Source organism: Rhinopithecus bieti, unplaced genomic scaffold, assembly GCF_001698545.2.
Source record: "Rhinopithecus bieti isolate Rb0 unplaced genomic scaffold, ASM169854v2 scaffold_23283, whole genome shotgun sequence".
Classification (NCBI taxonomy): Eukaryota; Metazoa; Chordata; class Mammalia; order Primates; family Cercopithecidae; genus Rhinopithecus; species Rhinopithecus bieti.
This window is the reverse complement of record NW_016810852.1, coordinates 52542-76553: the sequence shown is the minus strand read 5'-3', so window position 1 is coordinate 76553 and position 24012 is coordinate 52542. Positions and strand designations below refer to the sequence as shown.

Below are 24012 nucleotides of genomic sequence, written 5' to 3'. Positions count from 1 at the left end.
TACAGTGGCACCATCTTCGCTCACTGCAACCTCTGCCTCCCGGGTTCAAGTGATTCTCCTGCCTCAGCCTCCTGAGAGCTAGGATTACAGGCACCCGCCACCATGCCCAGCTGTATTTTTAGTAGAGACAGGGTTTCACCGTGTTGGTCAGGCTAGTCTCGAACTCCTGACCTCAGGTGATCTGTCCGCCTCAGCCTCCTAAATTGTTGGGATTACAGGCGTGAGCCACCGCACCCGACCTGGATGCACTTTTAAGCAGTCCTTGTTCATGGATGATAATTCAGGCCCCAGATATATTTTTATTTTATTGACTTCCTTAGAAACTTAAAAAAAGAAATTAAATACAGCCACTGTTTATTTTTAGTATTTTAACTAAACTCTCTGTTGGACTCTATTTGTATTTCCTTAGGACCTGGATAACTCCGTGAGTCCAGGAATAGTTTGCTTTTTGGTAAATATTCCTTTCAGGTTTCTCTTCGCTTGCTTGCTCTTTTGCTGGGGGGCGGTGGGGTGGGGGGCAAGAAAAGATTTTTGAATCACCAGAACCTAAGAACATCTGTAAGTCTAAGGCACCATCTTAAAGAAGCCAGTGAGAACTTCTTTCACTATCTGGATCACTTAAAATCAAACCAAGCATTTACCTACAAGGCCCCAGGGGCTCTGACATTTATGATCTCATAATTCCTCCATTGATACCATGAGGCTGGAAACCTTATGGTTGCTGGCTTCCCTGGGGCCCTCGGCTGCCTCTGAGCTGCCAACATAGAATCCACGTCACATAAAGTCCCGGCCCAAGTAAAATGCCAACATCCGGGCCAAATCCACACTTTTCCATTTGTGAACAGGTTGTGCTTAAGAATTACTTCCCTTCTTTCTGGGATGTTTCAAATAATAGAAGGAATTGTCCTCCATCGCCTTGAGGTTTTGTCAGCTTGACGTCCTCATCCAAGCCTGACCACAGCCGTTATGACAGCGTGAATGCAAACACCACCTCTCCTGACCTAGACGCTGCACCCAGCTGTGCCCACTTCTGCTGTAGGGAGAGTCAGTGAGGTCCATCTACGGCCTTCCTCCTTTTCCTTGAATGGGGCTTGGCATTGAGGTTTGTGCACACCCTGTATAGAAGGCAAGTGGTAAGGCCCAGCCTTGTCCCCAGGCTCAGTCTTTCTGAAGACTTTGTCACTCCTGCTCACAGCACCCACTTTCTCCCCTTCCACACAGGATGTGTTGCTTCCTCCTGGTTCTTCTCTTTGCAGACCTCCAGTTTTCTGTCTCCTTCAAGAAATCTCACCAGGGCCTCTATCTCCCCTTTTCTATGCCTCCCTATTGAAGCAGATGTTTTACCTCAGCCTTTCCTAGTACACTGTACTATTTTAAAAACTCTTGAATGAAAGGGCATGTTTTCCTTTCCTTTCCCCGTTTAGATTACACACCTCTGGCAGTGGGGCCTCCCACAAGTCTTAAAGATCTCAGCGCACCAACATCTTGGCACGTAGTAGTTAACAATAAGTAACTGTTCAATTGGCTTCTAGTTGAACCTCATATATCTTGGTTAACATATGCAGGATTGGTATGCATTCAGCCCCAATTATTCCACCCTTAGCTCATTTTTGCAGTTTATTAATAATCAGTTGGTATGCAGTTTCGAAAGAACTAATTATGTAATAACATGTTTTGGCTACTCCTCGGCGCCATTACATGCCTGAGGTCCCTTGCTGTCCCTTTGTGTTTTTGATGAAAGGTAACAGCCTAGTGTTTCCAGCCATCACCCAGAGGTGGGAGCAGATCCGGCTGCTGCAGCTTATTGCTAGGAATGGGTGAGGCTGAGTGGAAGCCTTAGTAACTCAGGTGCGGCTCTTAAGCTTTGATTTCCGAAAGGGCCATTTTGTGCCTTACTCGTGAAGTGGCCTTATGTGACATAGTGGCCCCCTCTGTGCAGGATTCAAGGGGAGGGGAAGGGGAACATACCCAGCGACTCCACGTGGGGAAGTTGCATTTCCACATCATTCACAGGGGATCCTGTGTTTTCGGAATTGTCTGGGTGTGAACAGCATAAGAGGTGCTAGAAACTCAGCAAGGGAAGCAGGAGCTGGGCCAGGAGGAGAAGATTGGGGATGGGCTGAGGAGAGAGAAGTACCTGGCCAAAGGCAGCCCCAGGCATGGGTCTTGGGTTCTCAGTAGGCAGGATTCTGGCTCGGGGTGAGAGGTGAGGCTTCGTTCAGGAGATACACGCTGAGCCATCCACTATGTGCCAGGCACCCTAGAAAAGGCCGAATATTCATATTGTGACTTCACACGGGTCCCCTGCAGGGAGGAGCTGCCCTGCTGGCCACGGACCACATTGTGAACAGCACCCCCTGGGGTTGGAAGATGTGGTGGGTGGGGTCCAGGATCCAGCCGCAGGGAAAGAACCAACAGGCAAACTGTGGGGTCCTGGCCTGCCGAGAAGGGTTCAGGGTAAAGTCTTCAGTTTGCTTGTTCATTCATTTATTTAGTATTTATTGAAGGCCTCACAGGGAGGTGACAAACTCTGTAGACACATACACGGAGGAAGAGCACGCCAGGCAGAGGGAACAGCAGGCACAAAGGGGATGGCACTTGGCAGGTTCCAGGAGCGGCCAGAACAGAGTGACTAGAGCAGAGTGGGCAAGGCTGGGGGGCAGCACTTAAGGAGGCACAGTCAGAAAGGGGACAGGGGGCCAGTCACAGGGGCATGCAGCCCATGGTGAAGCCTTTTGACTATGAGATGGGGAGCAGTGAGGGGTCCTGAGCAGAGAGGTGACATGATCCAACCTTTGTTTTAACATAGTGCCGTGGCTGTCATGATATAGACTGGAGGGGTCAAGGGTAGAAAATGAGAGACAGGTTGTGGGGCCAGTGGGGCCTGGATGGTGGCAGTAGAAATGGGGAAAGTTCTCAGATTTTGGCGCCATTTTGAAGGAAGACTGACAGGATTTGCTGATGGACCAAATGTGGGGAGCAAGAGGAAGAAGAGTTAGGAATGAATGTCTCCTGGGCAATGGGAAAGAAGGAAGTGTCATTGACAGAAATGGAGAAGACTGTGGGAGGGGCAGGTCTGGGAGGAAATAATCAGGAGCTCTGTTTGGGACATGTTGTATTGGAGATACTTCTTGGACATCCATTGGGGGAGATGATAGGCAGTGGGGTTGTTGGGTCTGGAAGTCAGAGATGAGCTCTAGATTAGAGACTGAGACTCTAGTCATCAGCATGCTGTTGGCACTGGAGGAGATCCCTGGGACTGAAGCTGAGAAAAAAAGAGGTCAAGAGCTGAGCCGTGGGCACTACAGCTTTTGCACACTGGAGAGAAGAGCAGGAACTGGCAAAGGAGACTGAGAAGGAGCAGCCAGAGAGGTAGGAAGAGACCTGGTGAGCGCCGCTTTCCTGCAGCCAAGGAGGGGAGTGTAAGAAGGAAGAGGGGCTGCTGCTGAAGGTCGAGTGAGATGAGGGCTGAGAAATAACCATTAGGTTTAGCAAATGCAGGTCTCTGCTGTCCTCAAAATATAGGCTTGGCACTCTGTCGGGTTCCAGGACAGATTCCAGAATAGAATCTGGTATCAGTCAGGTGCCCCCCTGAGTGTGGCTTAGGACAGGACTGTCCACAGTACTGACTCAATGCAATGGTGTTACTGATTGCTGCTGCTAGTGGTGGTGGTTGGCTTGGTTCTGGCCTCCAGATGTAACAGTGCCATCCAGGCAAGTGAAATCATGCATTGGGAAAAATCGATGATGGACATCTCAACACAGTTGGGTAGAGTTTCCCCTTGCAATTACTCATAAGCTTCACAGGCTTAGTGGAATCTTAAAGTGCCCTCAAAGGAAAACTCAATTAGATCAAAGTGGATTTAATCACTTAATGAATTCTAAATGTGTCAAAATTGACAGGCAAGCTTGTTTGGGGGCCTGGGAGAGGGAAGTTCTATGAAGAGTGTCACATGCCTTTCATGACAGAGCAGAAGGGAGCTCACCTCCCACACAGCCCCACCCACATGTTCCCAGATTGACATACTTAGGACTCACATCCATTATCTCATTTCGTCCTCAAAATAGTTATAAGAATTAAGTGCAGCTGGTATAATCACTCCTATTTAATAGACAGTGAGCTGAGGCTTATTGAGGTGATGGATTTGCCCCTGGCAAGGCGAGGCTCTCCACGCAGGTCTCCTGACTTCTCCATCTAGCCATTGCTCAGTGGGGGACGAAGTAGCCCCTCTGACAAGTGTACTCACAGATATTGCCATCGGCATTTATTAATAACAGATGAGCCAAGGACTCAGCAGAATTGCAATCCTAAGGACTCTCAAGCATTTCTCTCAAGATATTTGTTTCTTATCTCATGAAATCATGCAGTCTAGTCATTATCTGATACATGTACCCCCATGATGGTTTTGACCACCACCCTCCTTCCCTCTTGTCCACTTGTAGAACGGGAGAATTGCTCTGTGCCTGATGTCACCATAGGTCCTGGCTACCCACCATTCTCTGTAAAGAGTGAGTGCCAAGAGCTTTCAGTGAGGTGCATTCCACTGGAGTGGGAGGTGTTAGCAGCTCTTTCCTTCATAACTGAAACAATTGATTGATTGTGCTATTACTAGGCTCTGTTTGTTCTCCCCGCTGGGTTTGCATCCCAACAAGAAGCCCCTCTGTCTTTTGCAGGTGCTTGAGCAAGTACACCTTGCTAGTGAGCAGTTCAACAGACTCCATTTTCTTAGAGAAACTGGGGAAGGGAACAGAGCTTACCAGGATACAGTATCCAAATTAGCACAGTACCTTTTATTGTTACTAATATTACCATGACCACTATTATTAATAGTCTCTCCCTCTTACACAAACACATTCACTCATATGCATCCTATTTCAGAAGGTTAATCTTGTTAAAGACTGACATAATTTTCACATTTTACTTTAAACACCAAATACAAGTGTAGGAGGCCAGAAAGCAACAGCTGAGTTAGACCCTAGCCCATAAATTCCAATCCCTCATAAGAAGAAATCTCTTCCAATGAGACCTTTTGTTTTTCCTGCCCCAAGGTGAATGTTTTGAGAAACTTTGCATCAAATCAGTTCAGATACTTGTCTTTAACTTGCAAAACTTAAACAAATGGACTTTTTTCTACTAGCACTATTTTAGGATTAACAGAAAATCCCGTCTCCTTAAGCAGTTGAATTTAGGTTTTTGCCAAAATTGTGAGGGTTTGAAAATCGGCTTTAAATTTAGAGCATGCCTATGGTACGGTTGTGCGGGTGTCCTATGGCTCTGTAGAATTAAGCATTAACATTGCAGCTGGATTCTATTTCTTTGTGAACATGCAAATTAACATCTTCAGGGGCTTCCTCTGCCTGCATACTTATATCAGCCTCCAAATGTGTTATTTGTTATTAAAATCACCATATTGATGTGTGGAGGTTTGCGGTGACTTTCCCAGATGCAGTGATCCTAATTGTAACCATGCAGGTTATTCAAACATAGCTTGGGTATTTAAAACAGAAGTGAATCTAGGCCAGCATGCAGTTAGTTGAGTGTAATGTAGATGTGAAAGGAGTCCTTGTGGCCGGTAGTGTTCGGTTCTGTTAGCTCCAAGAATATATCTTCCTATGGCGATTAAATAATGTGCAACTGACCTGGGTCCTTCCAGTGACCTACTTTTAAACCAGGAGTCATAATAGATTTATAAATCTGTAGGCTTTACCGGTATTTGCTTTCTGTGAACAGGAAATCTAGGGAGGCTGCTAACTGCCCCACTGCAATATGGAAGGCAGATGTTCCCCAAATGTGACTTTGGGGGCTCTCTGGGGTTTAATAACAAACACTTGCTTGGTTATTGGGACTGGTGCTTCTTCAACTCACACGTCCATGGGAACCACCTGAAGAGATTGTGTAAATGCAGATTCTGCTTCAGTAGGGCTGTGGTGGGGCCTGGAACTCTGCATTTCTAACACAATCCCACATAGTGCTGATGGTACTGGTCCAGGGAGCACACTGGAGTAGCAGGATCTGGAGCCAAATAAATATAACCCAGTCTTCAAACTAGAGCGGACAGGCCCCCAGGAGGCTGTTTCCATGGGCCCTGGATTTTACCAGCCTTCCCGTCCCACTTATACACACTTACATTTGAAGAGGAGAAATGGTGAACACCTGACAATATTTGTTTAATTTTTATCATTGTGGGGCCTTTTGGGAGGGAGGAAGAAGAGTATCTCAGCCAACCACCAATTCCCACCCCCAAAACCATCAAGATTGTTAGCATTGTGCTTGTAGTTTTCCAAAAATGTACATGAACATGGCTGATCCACCCACTTTGGCCTTGCCATTAACAGAGGCAGCTCAGCCAGGAGTGAGTGATTAGTCCAGAATAAACCCACCCAGGGGCCAGTCAGTTCTTTACTGCCCTGTTTAGACCTGGCCTGAGGATTGACATTTCCTTTAACTGTCTCAAATGAGAGCTATCCTGGGCTGCTTCCAGCAACCCGTGCCTCCTCCCAGACTCTGCAATCCTGTGGGTGCTCCATAAATACTTGTTGACTGACTTGACTCATTCCCTTGGGGAGGGAAAAAAAAAAACAAGAGGAAGTAGGGAAAGGGGGAGTGAACTTGGTTTTCTTTCTCTCGTAAGTATCATAAGGAAATACCGAGCCTGATATCTGACTGTTGGCAGAATATGACTGTTTGCATTCTACAAAGTAGCATTTGAAATTTTAGTTTTATTTTCACTAGTTGCAGTTTTTCTCTTTGGGTAATGAATGCAAAAAGTGGTTCCCTTTGGAATTTCCAACTGGGAACCCAGCAGGAGAACCAGCTGCTGAGGCTGCCACTACTGCTGAGGAAGAAGTGGTCCCTCGCTGGCCTGTGCTGGTGTGGGCCCGGATCCTTGTGCAGTTACCCTTGTATGGGCAAGCAGAGACCTTCTGGGTTTTTGCTCTGGCGACACCCAGTTTTTGATTGTTTACAGGCTGAGTTTTCCCTAGTTGTTCAGCTGTGAGAATCTGAGGATATATTTGTTCTTTCCTAATTGCATCCTGGGCCTCTTTCCTTTTTTTCCCTCCAGAAGTGGAAGGCATTTTTCTGCCTTGACAAAGTGTACCAAGCAAAGGGGCCTGTTGTACTCCAGAACCCCTCTTCTCAAGGTGACCTCAGTTGCCACTCACCTGCTTTTCTGGGGGTCGTGGAACCTTCCTCACAGCCTGCACAACTGTCTCCCTTAAGAACCCTTCCTGGTACAAAGCCTCCATAAAACTCATTTGCTCTTGAGTCTTAGCTCTGGTGGAACATATCCCTGAATTTTTTTGCACACTGGGCCTCCATCCAGGCCTTTTCCTGGGAGAGTAGAAAACCCATGGGCTCTGGGGGGTGGGGAAAAGCCCTCAGTTCTGGGTCTGGAAGCATCGCTTACCAATTGCAGCCATGAGCAAGGTTTTGCTATTCTGTGCCTCAGTTTCCTTATCTGCGAGATGGTGATAACACTATTTCTTTATCCCACTGTGTTCTGAGGAGTGAGTGAGTTTGCAGTGTAAAGACATAGGCAGTGCTAGGGACAGAGAAAGGTAACATTTGTTATTGTTGTTTTTCTGTAGCATTTGTATCTAATGCAGTAGACTGTGTGCCCAGTAAATGAGTCCTTTAAATTAATGATAGAAAGAGAAGTGGGGAAATGGGTTATAAGCAGTGATGTACTGGTAAATATTTGACAGTCAGCTCCTGGTGGGGAGGATTGTGCCCTGATTAGTGTTTGCCAATTTCCATGATGTAAATACTCTCCCCGTGGCTGATTTCAAGCTACTGATGTGACATCCCTGAACACTGAGTTTGAAGGAGATGCCAGTACACCAGTGCCAGCTGCTCTGGTCCACTACAGAGCATCTGCAATAGATCAGGCATCTGCAATAGATCAGAGCCATAAGGCGCCGACCACCCCTGGCCTTCTTACCTTGCCACACACAGGAATTGGTAAGTGGGCCTTTTAAAAAAGCCCTTGGTAATATATTAAATATAGACTAGTTCGAAAGTGAGATTTTTTTTTTTTTTTTTTTTTTTTGAGACGGAGTCTCACTCTGTCGCCCAGGCTGTAGTATGGTGGTGCAATCTTGGCTCACTGAAACCTCCACCTCTTGGGTTCAAGCGATTGTCGTGCCTCAGCCTCCTGAGTAGCTGGGATTACAGGCGTGTGCCACCACACCTGGCTAATTTTTGTATTTTTAGTAGAGACAGGGTTTCGCCATGTTGGCCAGGCTGGTCTCGAACTCCTAGCCTCAAATGATCGCCCACCTCAGCCTCCCAAAGTAGTAGGATTACAGGCATGATCCACCATGCCCAGCTGAAAAATAAGATTTTTAATAAGCCTGGCTAGCTTTGTATTACACTATTTTGTGTTTTGTGTGTGTTAAAAGCTCCCAAGTTGTGCCGTCCCCTGCAAAGAAGGCCCTGAATGCACAGAATTAGGCACATCTTAAGGACAGATAACCTTTGAGAGAGACCTTTTGGAGCCACTAAAGGAAGGCAAAGGAGAAACTGTAGTCTCGGAGAATACTTAGTGTTCAGACTGAGCAGCAAAAAAGTGTTAAAGAAGTAATTAACAGCTGGATTATAAATAGCAGCTAAGAGTTAGGTAGGGGCCTGAGAACATGGCCTGAGGCCACCAGAAGGTGGGAGAGAGATAAACCAGCCTATATTTAGGAGTAAAATAGATGGCAGGATCAGGGCCCTACTTTGTATTTAGGAGGTTTGTGTGGTTTGTTTACTTGCATTTTGTTTTTTGCTGTAACTAATTTAACAATTTAGGAGTGGAAAGAAAAAGTAACCAATTTATCTTGCTGTCTGAATAATGTTTTGCAATAACCAAGAATAGGTCAGTGGACCAAGTAGGTAGGTCACTACCCTGCTTAATGACCCATGTCCGGATACTATTATGTCTCAATTATAATCAGCACTCATTTCCATTGCACACAAAGAGAAGCTTGTGAGGAAGAAATAAAAAGCCTTTGCCTTTTATTGTGTACAGTATATAGTGTAAACAGTAGGGGCCTAATACATGTTTGTTTCCATAAAGGCTTTTTCTAGCAGCTGTGATCAGCAGGGGAAAGGACCTGCCTAAAGTCATCACACTACTAATTGGGGCCGAGTTAGAACCCAAGTATCTGGGCCCGGCTTGAGGCTGTTTACTTCTTCAGGACAGAGGGGACCATCTGGATATAAGAGCTGAAGGAGAGAGACCAGACCAGAGCGTCTATTCAGGTCGCTCTTGTAAATCGCCGCTTTTTGATAGTTCCCTATGACTGGCATCTGATTCAGAAAATGTCACAAGAAGTTACCTACTGCTTGCCCCTTAAACTAGCTAACAGTTTCCCATTCAAGTTCAGATTGCAATTCAGAGATACTCTAGGCTAGGCGCAGTGGCTCACGCCTATAATCCTAGTACTTTGGGAGGCGGAGGCAGGCAGATCACTTGAGTCTCAGGAGTTTGAGACCAGCCTGGGCAACACAGCAAAACCCTATCACTACAAACGGTACAAAAAATTAGCCAGGCGTGGTGGCACATACCTGTAAGCCTAGCCACTTGGGAGTCTGAGGTAGGAGGATCACTTGAACCCAGGAGGTCGAGACTGCAGTGAGCCGTGACTGTGCCACTGCACTCCAGCCCAGGAGACAGAGTGAGATCCTCTCTCAAAACACATACACACATACACACACACTCTCTCTCTCTCTCTCACACTCTAGATGCTTCTCTGCTGCTGTGTGTGCATTGGGTGGTACAGTGACAAGAGGGCTGGGAGAGGCAGACGTCACAGAAAGGACTCTGAGGGAAGTGAGTGGTGCACCCAGGGAAACTGGGGCCATGGGTGGTCCTCCCACATCCTCCCCACAGGCTAGCTGTGCCTCTGGACTCTCGGTTGTTTTCATCTAAGGAAACTTATTTTGAAGCCATATTCATGGCAGCTGCAGGTACCCACCCCTGAGCATTCGCAGGACTTGTAGATAATTCACCTACATGGTCTCAGGCAGTTACACCCTGTGATAATTTATAGCCACCCGTTCAGGCAGACAATTCCACATGAGCGTTTGCTATCACCTGACTACCCTGACCCAAGCCTCAGTGTGACCCGTCTGCATGGCCTCTCCAAAAGAGGTCCGTTCCCTGGGAGTCTGGGGGAGTCCCTGACTCCCGGGAGAGTAGCAGAGCCAAGAAGGGGGAAAGACCACAAAAGAAGCGGTGTGTTTTTGAAGGAGTGAATGTTTTCCACAGCCCATTTCCAAAGAACAGTCTAGAAATGCTTGCACACAAACAGTGTCATCAGAGTAAGTGTGTGGTTTCCAAGCAGCCCCCACCACAAGCTCCCTGAGGCCTGTCCTTGCCAGGGAGCCTAACCTCAGCCCCTAGTGTCTAGCTCCCCAGGGAGCTTTTCTGAGCACTAGTCCTCCCTTCTCTGGGCCCAGATCGGCAGGCTGCAACTTCTAGGGCTGAATGGGTGGCAGCTGAAGGAAACAGAACGGCTTTCTGATTTTAAAACCTCAGAAAACCTAAAAACTTGATCTCTATTGCTTACTTTAGGAAATTTTAGGCCCTTTCTCAGAGGGCCTAAAATTAGACCTTCTCCACTCCCAACCAAACCATGTCATGACATGGAAGAATGTGGTCCCTGATCTAATGACCCATTTCTGTAAAAATGAGGTAGGATGTGTAGACAGTGCAATAAGACTGTGGAACAATAGACCGTGAGCCAGTGTCACCTTCAGTGTAAACATTAGGGATCCAGGCTTCTGAAGAAGTGTTGGAAACTCTATTAAACCACATAAGTTTGGGATTTTTCTTTCTGTAGCATGCATATGTGGCTTAGTGTTTGATTTTAAAAATAGGATGCTCATGGCCATTTTCATGAATAGTTCGACAGCCAGTCAGAAGTGTAAATGTCATTTTACCTAAATGCAACTGCTGTTGTTCCTAAGGACAGAAACCTGCTCAGATGGGGGTGCGGGGAGGTCTGGTCAGTTGGCTGTTTGACCCACCTGGTTACGACCTCCATGCTTTGTCCTAAGTTGGCTGGTTCATGCTGGCAAGTCAATGCAGAAATATTGATCAGGTTCCTACTAATTGTAAGGATTGGGTTGAACGTTGCAGGAGGTAAGTAAAAGATGAGTGCAGTCATGACCTTATATAGGAACTGCCTGTTTCCTGGTCCACCAGAGCCACAACACAGGTAGTGGAACTGATCTCAAGGCAGGGAAAGGTTAGTGTCATAAGAGAAGAACAGTGAGCTTTGGAGCCTCAAAGAAAGAAGGGTGTTAAGCGATCTCCCTGACCTTAGAAGAGATCTTCCCCCTTTTTACTGCCGTTATAAGAGTTTACCTACTCCAGCCCCTGGAGTTGTGTGTGATTTAAACCACCACACAGTCTTAGGAACTAGATTATGCTAATACCTTTTCAACATGTGGGAGCTGAGGCTCAGAAAGATTAACTTTAGATAAGGTAACGACTGGTAAAGGGTACAGTCGTGATTCAGTCCTAGCTCAGCCAGATCCCACTGTCATCTGTGACTTTGCAGGGTGGGAGGGAGTGGCAGCAGGAGACTGAGTGGGAGCCCTTGGGTCTTTGGGATGGTTTCACCTTTGGAAGATCCAGGCCCCTCTTGCCATGAGAGTCCCACAAAGGGCTCATGGCCTGGAGTGGGTGGAAAGGCAGGAAGCCCAGCTGGGCATGGAGCAGCTGGAGGAGTGCCTTATTTGAGGCTGCTCTTGCATCATCTCATTAGGGATAATCATTTGTAGACTTGCTGCCACTGCAACCCATCAGCCCTGCTCAAATTTTCCCTGCAGCAGTGATGATGAAGTGATTCCTTAGAAGAACTAAGTACTAAGAAGTGATTCCTTAGCAGAACTGCTGGGTAACACAGTTAATTCAGATTTGGGGTGGATGTCAGTGTGAATTAGGGGGTCTTCTGAGCTATAAAACCTTTCAAAAGGAGCACAGGTTTATTGCTTCTGAACTTCACCAGGAATTGAAGCCAGCTTGGCAAGGGGGTTCCCTGCACAAAGTCATCTGTGTGTCTCTTGTAGGTCGGTGGTGCTTTTCCTGCATCTGGGGCTCGAAGGTTGTTTCATGGCCATTTAGATATTCCCCATGGAGTCTTGCTTGCAGATAATCTGTACTGTCTGTAAAAAGGGTTTGCGTAGCAAAGGTAAACTCCAGCACCCCGACCCACATTAATGAGTTTTGCCTGTGTAAACCACGTTAATTGTGGTTGTTGCTTTTTAATTGTCCTGAAGTTTCTTGTATGTTAACTGCCCCAGGCTAGAACTCTGGTTTCTGTTTCCGTTCGGGGCTCTATTCTCACTCCTACCCAAATAGCCTCACCAGTCTGCACTGAGATCTGCTCCTCTGCCCCCAGCCTGTCTGGCATTAGTACTAAGAGAATGAAGCTCAGAAAAACAGCCTCACTGGCCTAGATGAGGAGGCACAGGTATGTGGGGAAAACAGGAGTGGATGCCACAAGGTTTTCTTGTGAGGGTCTGGAACTACCAGGTCAAGAGAAGAAAGACTTCAGATTGTCACTGTTGGATGTCTTAATATGAGGAGGGACTCAAACAGAGCTGTCTGCAGCTGCAACTGGCTGTCTTGAGAGGTGGTGACCTTTCTCCAGAAGGGTGGAAACTGTAGCCAGACAACTACTTGGTGAAGCAGCATACAGAGAGTTCACCCTTCTGATGATGCACCCCATCTGAGGCCTCACTAGGCCAAGAGTGCGTCGCCTGGGAGCTTGTTAGAAACTTACCATCCTGGGCCCCACCACACACCTCTTGACCCAGGCTGCATCTTAACAGGATCCTCAGCTAATGCATGCGATTGTTCACTGCCAGGGCCTCCAGTCAGGACCAGGGTGCATGAGCATCACCTGGAGGAGATTTTTAATACAAATGCAGAGGCTGAGCTGCTGGCCTAGGACATGGAAGGATCATTCCCATACCTCACAGTCCAGCTCTCTCCCCATTCCCTCCCCTCTACGTGCTGTTGCGTTTCCAGGTTCATGCCTGTGTGCACGCCTGCACACAAGGGAATAGGAAAATGGCTTTGACGTATTGAATCATGTCTACAAGCTGCTTCAGTCAGGGTTCCTGCTTGCTGAGAGACCAGACAGCTTTCCCAGGGAGCCCCAGGGCAGGGGCCTGAGGCACCTGCTTCCTGTTATGTCCCCTGAGGACTCTGCTTTGCCAGGAGAAAGGAGAAGCCTAAAAACAGGGTGGGCCAGGTCTGCGAGGCCTGCCTAGGGCTGCCCTCTGCCTTCCCAGCACTTCAGTCCCTGATCGTTCAGGCCCCTTGTAGGCCAGAATGTCCCAGATTAGATGGGATGGGAAGGGTGTCTTCTGGTTGCTGTAGGCCCACATTAGGGGAGTACCCTCTTCGGTCCCACCTGGGGCAGATGCCCAGAGCCAGGAATGAGCCACCTGTGGTGATTCCTGTGTGTCTGGAGTCTGGGAGCCCCTTGCACTGTTGGCCAGTGGTCACTGTGCAGTGATTGATGGGGCTCAGCGTCTGTAGCCTTTGTCTCAGCCCCTGGCATACCTCCCCGGGGATCATTGTCTGGGTTGGTGGGTGTTAATCTGCAGCTCCTGAGAAGCTGCCTGGCAAATGGGAGGTTAATGTGCAAACAGCGGGGAGCATTGTCCATGTGTGAGGCTGGACAGCAAGTGGGAGGGAAATAGTTAAAAATCCTATTCATGGCCCAGGAGGGGAGGAGGGGTGGGCGCAGGAGCAGGCCCGGCCTTGTGCTAATCTTGCTGGAATGTAACTAGTTCGGGCAGTTTCTGGCTTCGATGTGTTCTGGGGCCGGTTGGCGTCCCCCCAGTACATCGACGTTGCGTCCGCGCGCCGAAGGCTGCTCTTTGTGTTCTCTGCAGCCACAACTTAGAGGCGACCGAGTCAGACTGCTTTTAGTTGTAAGGATGGGGAGGGAGGAAGCTCAGCGAGGCAGTTGTGCTATCCACGGTGGGAGAATCCACCGGCTCCTTCTCTGTTGGAGGATTTGGGTGGGGGAAGGGAGTGGGCAGAAGAGAATGTTCGAGGAGAAAGACCCCAAACCTGTTGGGTCAGGCTGCTCAGCTGCCTGGAGGCCTGGGAATGCCTAGGGGGAAGCCCCTGCTTCCAGACACACAATCAATTACATGTAACAGTGGGGCCTTGTGTGTGTAGGCGGGACACTGGGAGGACTCGGCTCACAGCTCATGTTTTCATGCTTTACAAGGAGAGTGTGTTCATGCATTGCTTTTGCAACTTATAATCAATTTAAAACATTCTATATCTTGATCTAGGCTGGTGGTTACATTAATATTTACATATTGAACCAGGTGTGGTGGCTCATGCCTGTAATTTGGGAGGCTGAGGTGGATGGATCACCTGAGGTGTCAGGAGTTCGAGACCAGCCTGGCCAACATGGAAACCCTGTCTCTGATAAAAATACAAAAATTAGCCGGGTGTGGTGGCGGGTGGCTGTAATCCCAGCCACTTGGGAAGCTGAGACAGGAGAATCCCTTGAACCTGGAAGGCAGAGGTTGCACTGAGCCGAGATCGCACCATTGCACTCCAGCCTGGGTGACAAGAGTGAGACTCTGTCTGAAAAAAAAAAAGAAAATACATATTAAAATTTACTAGAGCCTGGGCAACATAGTGAGACCCCCACCTCTACAAAAAATTTTAAGAATTAGCTGGGTGTAGTAGCACATGTCTGTGGTCTCAGCTACTCGAGAGGCTGAATCAGGAGGATCACTTGAGCCCAGGAGTTCGAGGCTACAGTGAGCTCTGGTTGAGTCATTGCACCCCAGCCTGGTCAACAGAGCAAAATCCTGTCTTAAAAATTCATTGAGCCGCATATGAGATTTGTGTACTTGCTTGTATATACATATTATACCTTAGTTTTAAACATTTTAAATTAAAAAAAGAAAAATCCCTCCTTCCTGACCTTCCAAGGCCTTGGCTGGCCAGCACAGCTGCAGGAAGGAAGAACAGGGTCCCCGGTGTAGCTCCAGGGCATCCTCAGACTGCCTGGTGGAGTTTGCGCTGAGCTCCCACACCGCTGTTTGGAAACAGAATGAAGTTGCACAGCAGCCAGATTCTGGGGCTTCCCCACCCAAGTTTGCCACTTTGCTCACGGGATTTGAAGAAAGCATCAAAGGCAGCAGCTTTAGAAAATAGCTCCAAGGGCCCCACTTGGTGTGAGGTCACCTTCTTAGCTCACAGAGGGCTGTGGTGCCAGCTGCTGGCCACACATGCCCACGGGGCTGCTCTGGCCCTGCCTGACCCTGACTGGCTTCCGCATGCACCCCCTGGGGAGCCCACGCCCACTGCACGGCATACCCACCAGGTGCTGCTGCCCTCCTGAACTCTGTGGGACACACTGCTGCCCACATGGGGACTGCCCCGGAAGCAGGACCCTGGATTGCTCCTCTGCTACCTGCCCCCTCCTGCCACGTAGTGAGGGTTCCACATTATGAATGCCATGGTTCCTTCCGGCTCTTGATTTTCCATGATTCGGGATCAGGAAATGATTTTCCTCTGAGTATTTTTAGGCCATGAGACTCAGTGTCACAGTCAAATCCTGGCTCCACAACCCCTAGCTGTGTGGCCTTGGATAAATTAAAATCTCTCTAATCTTAGTTTCCTCATATGTGAAATGGGAATAACAACAATACTAAACTCAGTAGGGCTGATGAGGATTAAGTGAAAACCAGACTAATGTTGTATTCATTATCTGGGATAAAGGTTAGCCTGTATCATCATCATAATCAAAACCACACGCCACAGTGTGTCTCACAGTCCAGTGAGCCGAATCCTTGCCTGTGCACACTGTACCCTTAGACCTGAGAGGGGGGCCCTGCTTTGACCACCCCAGCCACTTCCTTCCTGACCAGACCAGGAATCCACGGAGCTGAGGATCCAAAGAATGAGATCCTGAGGCTTGAGAGCCTACCTGGCTCTTCCCTGGACATGCACTAAGCCACTGGTGTGCACACCTATAGATTGAGGTGGGGGGCTCACATTTGCCTGGGGCTGAGCTTTATGGGGGGCTGAGATGTCTGGGGTGTTTCCATGTGTGGTCCCAAGACCTCGTAGGACAAGATGGAACTGAGAATGGTGGGGGTGCCAAATCGGGCTCTCTTACCACCACTGCATTCTGGTACAGAACCCAGGAGTCTGGGAATTCTAAATTCGAGCCTGGCCTTTTCATAGCATTCATATTTGTCAAGGGAGGAGGACAGAATGTATTTAACAGTTTGTCAGCTTGAGTTAAAACTTTTACATGTGTAAGCATATGGACTTACATCTATGTTCTTGTCCCAAACCCTGCAGATATTGGGGTTGGGGGGCTGTCTGCATGCCCTTCCTTTCCCAGTCGGTGACCATCACTGACAAATTGTGATGGTCTTAAGACTTAAGACAAATTGTAGCCATGCCCGCCTCCGAAGCTATCTTTAGGAAAACAGTGTCTTAGGTCCTTTCAGTTCAAAACTCTTGCTTATTTGTTAATAGGAATACATTGGTTCTAGAATAGAGCCTTGCCCAGTGGAAACTGCCATCTGTACTCTTCAAGGTCTAGTTCAGATCCCACCTCTTGGCTTCACTCTGTAATACCCCCACTCTGTGACACCCCCACTCTATGACATTTACCGTTTGGGACAGAAGCCGTGTCCTCCCTACCTATAGCTGAGGCCACCTCCCAAGACACATCGTCATTCTGTCCCCCACAGCACCACACACAGTGGCTGCGCATGGTGGATGCACAGTGAGTATTTGTGAAATGAGCGGCCGAGCCGCTGCAGACTGATGAGTGTTCTGGGGCCTGTGTTGGTTTTCTAAAACTGCTCTGTCAGTAAGCGCGCTCCCCGCTGCCCAGCCCCAATCCCTGTGTAAACGTATTCAAATCCTAAAGAAAATCAAGCAGCCACCCTTTAAAAAGCCTGATAAACCCCTTCATTTGTATTATCTTTGGGCAGGGTTTGCTCGGGAATTCGTATCTGTAGGAGATCTTAGTGCTCGCTGCTGGGAGGCAAATTGTTCGCATTCATTTGTTCTTTCAGTGGCTTGGCCCTATAAAGCAGAGGTCTGGCCTGAGGGAAAATTGTGAAAGAATCTGAGTTTGTCTTTGGGGTTGAAATTAAACAGCTTCTCTAGGCCTTGCCCTCAAACTTCAGCCCTGTTTACTATTGAAGACTGTGTCTCAAGGGGTAAAGAGAGCCGTGGGATAATGGAGACTGAAAAAATGTTGAGATTTAGCCATTTTGTTTTCTTTTTTCCTTGGAGAATAATCTTTTGGGAAAAACTTGGATAGAGACCCTTTGAGCCATACAATTTTTTAAAGTTGAATTCAAGCCTCTGGTCATGGCTTGATTCGTTTTTTTCTGAACAATGAACAAAGAAATGCTGGTAGAGAGCCTTGAAATGCAGGGATGTTGAATGAGGAAAGGAAAAAGGAGGGTGGTGAATGTTCCTGAGCACTGGCTGGACCCTGCAGAAGCTTCCGATCATTCCGGAGGTCTCCAGAACTTGGTGGCTGGGACACCAGATATTGTGCATATATGAGGGGAGGGCCTCTGAGAACTCCCAAGAGGCCCCCAGCACCCCCCAGCTGACCTTTCACGATTGGCACTAAACTGCAGGCTTCTCTCCTTTCTCCATTTCCAGGTGCAAATTGCAGCACCTGGAACTAAGACATCGCTGGAGGGCAGGACTTCCAAACTCACCCCCATTCATTAAGGCAAACACTGCTTCATCCACAATGTTACAGTAACATCAGCAAGAAGAAATGATGATCATGGTTGATAGCTGTCAAGTGCTTACAGCGAACCAGTTGCTTCCGGTGCCCTTCTCTATTTAATCTTGGTATGGCGGTGTACGGTTGGCAGGGGACTGGAATTTAAGCAAAAGAAGAAATACTGATGTTTCCAATTCATCATTTAAAGAGACCTTCTACGTGGCCGGACGCGGTGGCTCACATCTATAATCCCAACACTTTGGGAGGTTGAGATGGGTGGATTGCTTGAGCCCAGGAGTTCAAGACCAGCCTGGGCAACATAGTGAGCCTCGTCTCCATAGTACAGGAAAAAAAATAGCAGAGCATGGTGATGCGTGCATGTAGTCCCAGCTACCTGGCGGTAGGCGTTGAGGTAGGAGGATTACTTGAGCCCTGGGAGGTCAAGGCTGCAGTGAGCCAAGATCGTACCACTGCACTCCAACCCCAGGGACAGAGTGAGACCCCATCTCAAAAAATAAATAAACAAATAGACCTTGTACGCGAGGCCTGGCCATTTGTTAACCCGTGTGAAAGATGTTTCGGTGGCCATTTAATGAACATATGTTGAATAATGTGCTCTACTGTGTAAGACACAAAGGGAAAAAAGATACAAAAGGAAGAAAGAAAACTCAGTATCACCTCAGCCCCTTCTGATAGAACTGGTGTGTCCAAGCGGCAACACCCTAAAATAGTTGTCCTCCACTCTGGGATGTAAAAGAAGTTCTTCTGGGATTTGGTTTTATTACAATGACCAAGAATTTGCTCTCCCTCAGTTATCACATCTACTGACAGGCCCTGCACACGTCCTGTGAGATCCTACCTGCCAAGAACCCGTCTGCCATTTCTCAGTAGTATCTTTGTGGTTTGCAGTCATCTATGTAGAATTTGTACATACACTCAAGTGTTATTAGTTTTCAATTACTTCCTCAATTATTGCTGGGGTGTGTGTGTGTGTGTGTGTGTGTGTGTGTGTGTGTGGTATTTCGTAGCCAGAGCTACAAAATGTATCTCCAATAATATTAGGAGAATTTTTTCAGCCCCTAAAACCCACCGTAAAAGTTAACTATAATAACAAGGCCCGTAGGCCTGTACACAAGGGCATTTGGTTTCTATCGAAGTGTATTACACAGGCCAGACCTCTGGATTCTCCAGCTCTGGAGAGCTGTTTAAAGCAGGCATTAAAAGGAAGATCATTTTCAGTGTGTTTGTGATAATGAAGCATGTGTGTGCTCATGAAGGATACTTCCCTGGACAATGAACAAGGCTGAGTGAGGCAGTGGGATTATTGAAGCCAGGAGTTTGAGACCAGCCTGGGCAACATAGCAAGATCCCATCTGTTAAAAAAAAAATCAGCTGAGTGTGGTGATGTGTGCCTATAGTCCCAGCTACTCAAGAGGCTAAGGTGGGAGGATCACTTGAGCCCAGGAGGCCACAGTGAGCCATGATCATACCTCTGCACTCCAGCCTGGGCAACAAAGCAAGACAGCGTCTCTTTCTTTTTTTTTTTTTTTTTTTAATACAAACAATCCCATAGCATTTATTGCCATCTTGTAATAATCAAAACAATATGAATAAATGTTCATATTGGACAAAGGACATCTAAAAACAAACTGTATCCTTCTCAACAATTTCTCACTTCATTGATCATTTCTGGTTGGAGACACTTTGTAGCAGAGTAATATCTCCTTTTAGTATGATCCAACCCAGTTTTCTTGACTTTGTTTTAGAGTGAATCTCTTCCACATCGTCTAATAACAAGGTTCATATACTCATTAAAACCAGTGATACAGCCTTCTATCCTCATATTCCCTTGCTCATAGAGCCACACCTGAATCCACGATCTATTTTGTAAGTATCTGAAGATGAGGTTGATGGGCTGCACCATAACCTTCTGCACTTTCTGGCCCTGGCCATGGTATGCCATAGTGGAATTCCACAAAGAGCACACCTGCACGCTGCCTCTGAGAGCAACTTCCAGAATCAAGACACCATCTCTTTAAAAAAAAAAAAAAAAAAAAAAAAAAAAAAAAAACCTAAAAAGAGTAAGATGTAGGCTTAGGGCTGCCTCCCCTGAGGAATTCTTTTGGATCCCTCTAGCCTCTGACCAGCCAAGCAGAATATGGAGAAAGGAGTCTATAGAGGCAGCTGTCAAGTTCAGTGTGAAAATGCGAGCATTTCCAAGCATTTCATCAAGGACTTGTTAAAGATCCAGGTTTGATGTCTCCAAGGAAGACTTTTTTAAAAGATGTTGCCAAAAGGAAAAGAGATCAAACCAGCAGAATGAATTCCCCATCATATACATGGGGGATACCCAGGAACTCACAGGGTCTCTTGCGAACTCTGAAAGCAGTTGGAGAACAAGCATATGGGTTGTGGTCCCTGGAGTTGGAGCCTGATGCCATCCTCCAGTAAGTTCTCCAGCGGATTCCTTCTGGAAGGCTACTCATGGACCCGGGGAGAAACAACACCAAGAGTGGGGAACTAGAGGCTAACACTGGGTACCTGCTACTGCAGTGGCTTCAGATACCCTACCCCTACCCCAAATTTGGGCCAGGCCAGGGGCTATGGAACTCCAGAAAGAAGGGCCTCAGAGAGAGAGAGGGAGAAGGAGAGAGTGTCATCTACATCGTGACAGTTGCACACTTTCCACATGCAACTGAGGAAAGCTCAGGTCCCTCAGCAGCCCTTTGCCTGCACTTGGGCCAATGACCAAAGGTACCCAGGGTGGTGGTCCAGTCACTGGCGAAAGCATGGCAGCCTTTTGGCAAAAGACTTGGGGGCATAAATAGTGAAATACTCAGAGAATAGAGTAATTGGCTGGCTAGAACATGAATGGAGGGTGTTGTTGGGAATAGGCAGTTGGAGATGGGAAGGGTAGGCCAGGGCCTTAATGCCCACTGAGCAGTTAGGTTTTTTACTCTAGGCATTGGGGAACCACTGGAGCTTTTGTGGGGTTGGGTGGGGGTAGGGGGGAAGTAGCGATCACAGGAAGGGTGGGCTGGCCTGGGGAGGTGCTGCAGGCAGGAGAGCAGCTCAGAGTCTTTACAGAGGTCCAGGGCAGTGAGCAGCAGAGAGGAAGGGAAACAATTGGAGAGACAGTCCAAGTTAGAATAACAAGACTTGGTCCCCTATCAGTTGTAGAGAGTGAGGGAAAGAGAAGAGGCCAGAACGATCCCCAAGGTTTGTACAGTCCTCAGGGTGACCGCATGTCCTGGTTTACATCATCGGTCATAATTGTTAAAAGTGTTCCGTTTCACTTTCAAAGGAGCCCTGGTTGATAGGATAGAGGAAACAGGATCAGGGCTGGGTTTCGATGAGTCTGTATGGGATTGAGCTGCCTGTAGCACGGTATCAAGGAAGCACTTGGAGATGAGGAGGAAGGCTGGAGCCAGCTGCAGAGATGAGCATGATCACCGAGTGGGTGCCAACCCGCAGGGGGAGGAGGAGACTATCCAGAGAACACCAGCTTTCGAGGCATAGGCCAAGGCCCTGAGGAATGGCTGGAGCGGTAAGTGGAAAACCAGCCGAAAGGGTACCCCAGAAGCTGAGGGACCTCTTAGGGAAAAGACCTGGAAGATGACATTGGGTTTGGTAGTTAGGAGGTCAGCAGTGGCCTTAGCGAGAACAGGGCTAGTGACGTGGAAGGCAGGTGGCAGTGGACTGAATGATTGGAGGGAGTGGAGGGATTGACAGTGGGCGTTTGAGGGTTTTGTAAAGAGCTTGTAAGGGAGAGACGGCCTCAGCACAGGGCCCATCCAACTGTGGTTCTCCAACCAGTTGCACTGATTTTCCTGCCCATTTTCCTTCTTTGAAGGGAAAATGGAAATTGAAGAGGAAGAAATCGATGGCCCATTTGAACCATGACTTTGAGTTTAATTCAGCATGTATTTGAGTGACTCTGAGTGAGTACTCCTGACCTCCGGGAATGGATAGAATGGAACGTGGAAAATCAAGGTGAATCAAATGAGAATTTGGCCAATGAACTTACAAAAAAGTGTTCAAATGGGCCACACCTACCCAGTCTGGTGCTGTGCATGCATCACAAATCCTCGGACATGGGATGGAGTTGTCACCTGGTCAGTGATTGGGTTTCAGAGTCTGGATAGGAACTGGGGGCTCAGGAAGGAAGTGGCAAAGATGTGGAATTTTCGGGTCATCATCAGGCCTGAAGAAGACCTGATCACCACCCAGTCTCAGTCCCCAAACAGCTGCTTGTGAAAGTTCTGTAACCAACCTCACACATAGGCTATGCCTAGAATTGGTGTTCTACTAGGTCACTCAGGAAATGATGGGGGATTTGAGAAATGTTTTTAGAGCTTTTGTGCTCTGAAATGTACCCTCCTTCCCAGCCCAAGTAGCCTAGCCTGGATGCTTGAAATTCCATAAAGACCAAGCCCTAGATTTGATTGGAGAGTTGGGGGAATGCGTTGCAGCCCCTCTCCCAGCCCAGAAAGAAGGCATGTAATGTGCTAACACCGTTAGGAATGTTTATGGCATATGGGTTATGATAGTGAATTTGTCCAGTAAACCATCAGGAAACTTGTGTGGGCATTTCCTATCTCACCTTCTGATGGCCAATATATGAGGGCTGCTCTCAGGTTATAGATCCTCCATTTTTACCAGAAACTTCCACCTTGAGCCTTATAATGGATCTGCTGGAATGAAGATATGTATTCTAGGCAAGGATTTAGGTAGGGGAGAACCATGAACCTGGCACACCATGGCACTAAACAGTGTTTAATTGGTAAGTGGGTTTATGCTTGCTCTGGGCTGTGAAAGAAGAGTGTAAAAGAGCCAGGACCATGGATCCGGGAAGGCCATTTGAGAAGCCCAAATAATGGGTAGAAACTGCAGAAAGTTACGGAGGGGTAGGTGTGAGCATTTGGGGACCGCTCTGACCTCACATTAACATTACCTGGGAGCTATAAAAAAAAAAAAAAAAAAAAAAAAAAAAAAAAGGATGCTTGAGCCCTTGAGCCCCACCCTGGAAGAGTTAAATCCTAATGGGGAAGGCGGACGGGAATCAATGTTTTTAAAGCTCCTCCCAGCAACGCTGATGCCAGTGAGACTGAGAACTAGCAGACTGAGTTGTCTTCTCTGGTTGAATTGGCGTCCAGACCTTCCCCCAGAGGGGAATCCCTCTGGAAGGGAAAGAGTGGAGGAGAGTGTCCAGGGCGGGGCTGTAGAGCGGACCCTTCTTCAGCCATGGAAGGACTCATGCAGCTGGCAGTCACAGCACTTACTGGCCCCAGCTTATGTTGCCCAGGAACCACTGAAGGGTTCCAAATGGCTGAGGTCACATTTTTCCAGGCCGTAATGGGGACAATTGGGAAGGTTGTCAGGGGCAAGACCCCATTCAAAAGAAAACAGCACTCAGAAGTTCAGAAATGAGAGGCTGAAGATTTGAATACAGACTTTACTATTTTTTTCTGAGTGTTTTATATATTTAAATTTTTTAATTAAAAGTGATTCCAATTGCATATATTTGCATTTACCTTTTAAAATCAATGTATGTTTAGCCAAAAGAATAAAATAAAAACACCCATAATCTTGTCGCCCAGAGAGATAAATTCAACTCACCTCTTAATATATATTCTTCCAGATTTCTCAACACATACATAAAGATACCTGTTTTACAAAAGTAGGATTCAATACATGTTTTTTCTTTTTTTAAGCACTCCCCATTACACAGGTGGAAATACATGTTTTGTATCTTACTTTTTCACTTAACAGCGTAAACACCTTTCTGTTTCTGTAAATAACCACCTGCTACATAAATTCAGATATCATAATTGTAGCATAAGGCATTGAATATCTTTCAGCTATTATAAACAGCTCTTCAGTGAACATCCTTGCATTCTGTATTTTGCTTGCATCCTTAATTATTTCCTTAGGATGCACTCCTAGAGACAGTAAGCCTTCAGAAGACTTGATACATACTTCCAAATTGCACAAGAAAGGATTTACTAATTTACTTTCTCACCAACAGGGTATTAAAAAGTGCCTGTGGTAATTAAAGGGGGAAAAGGCCACTGCCAACATGAGAGACTAAAAGTAGTTAACTCGTTACTGAGTTCATAACTTCTTTATCTCACAAACAAATGGGAGTAGAACCCAGAGATTTTCCTTGACGGCTTGGTGCCCAGCCCAGAAGGATTTTTGTTTTCTGGCCCACCAGGTCGCCGGCTCCTGGGGTTTTCACTGCAGCAGGTATCCTTGTCC

At 47.3% G+C, this 24012-nt stretch overlaps 1 protein-coding gene and 1 pseudogene across 1 annotated transcript in view; one reads left to right on the top strand and one right to left on the bottom strand.

The window, feature by feature from the left end:
• Positions 1 to 24012, top strand: part of TCF7L1 (transcription factor 7 like 1) — a 175312-nt gene that overhangs the window by 105387 nt on the left and 45913 nt on the right. The window lies entirely within an intron of this gene.
• LOC108542819 (small nuclear ribonucleoprotein E pseudogene) lies at positions 19356 to 19767 on the bottom strand (annotated as a pseudogene).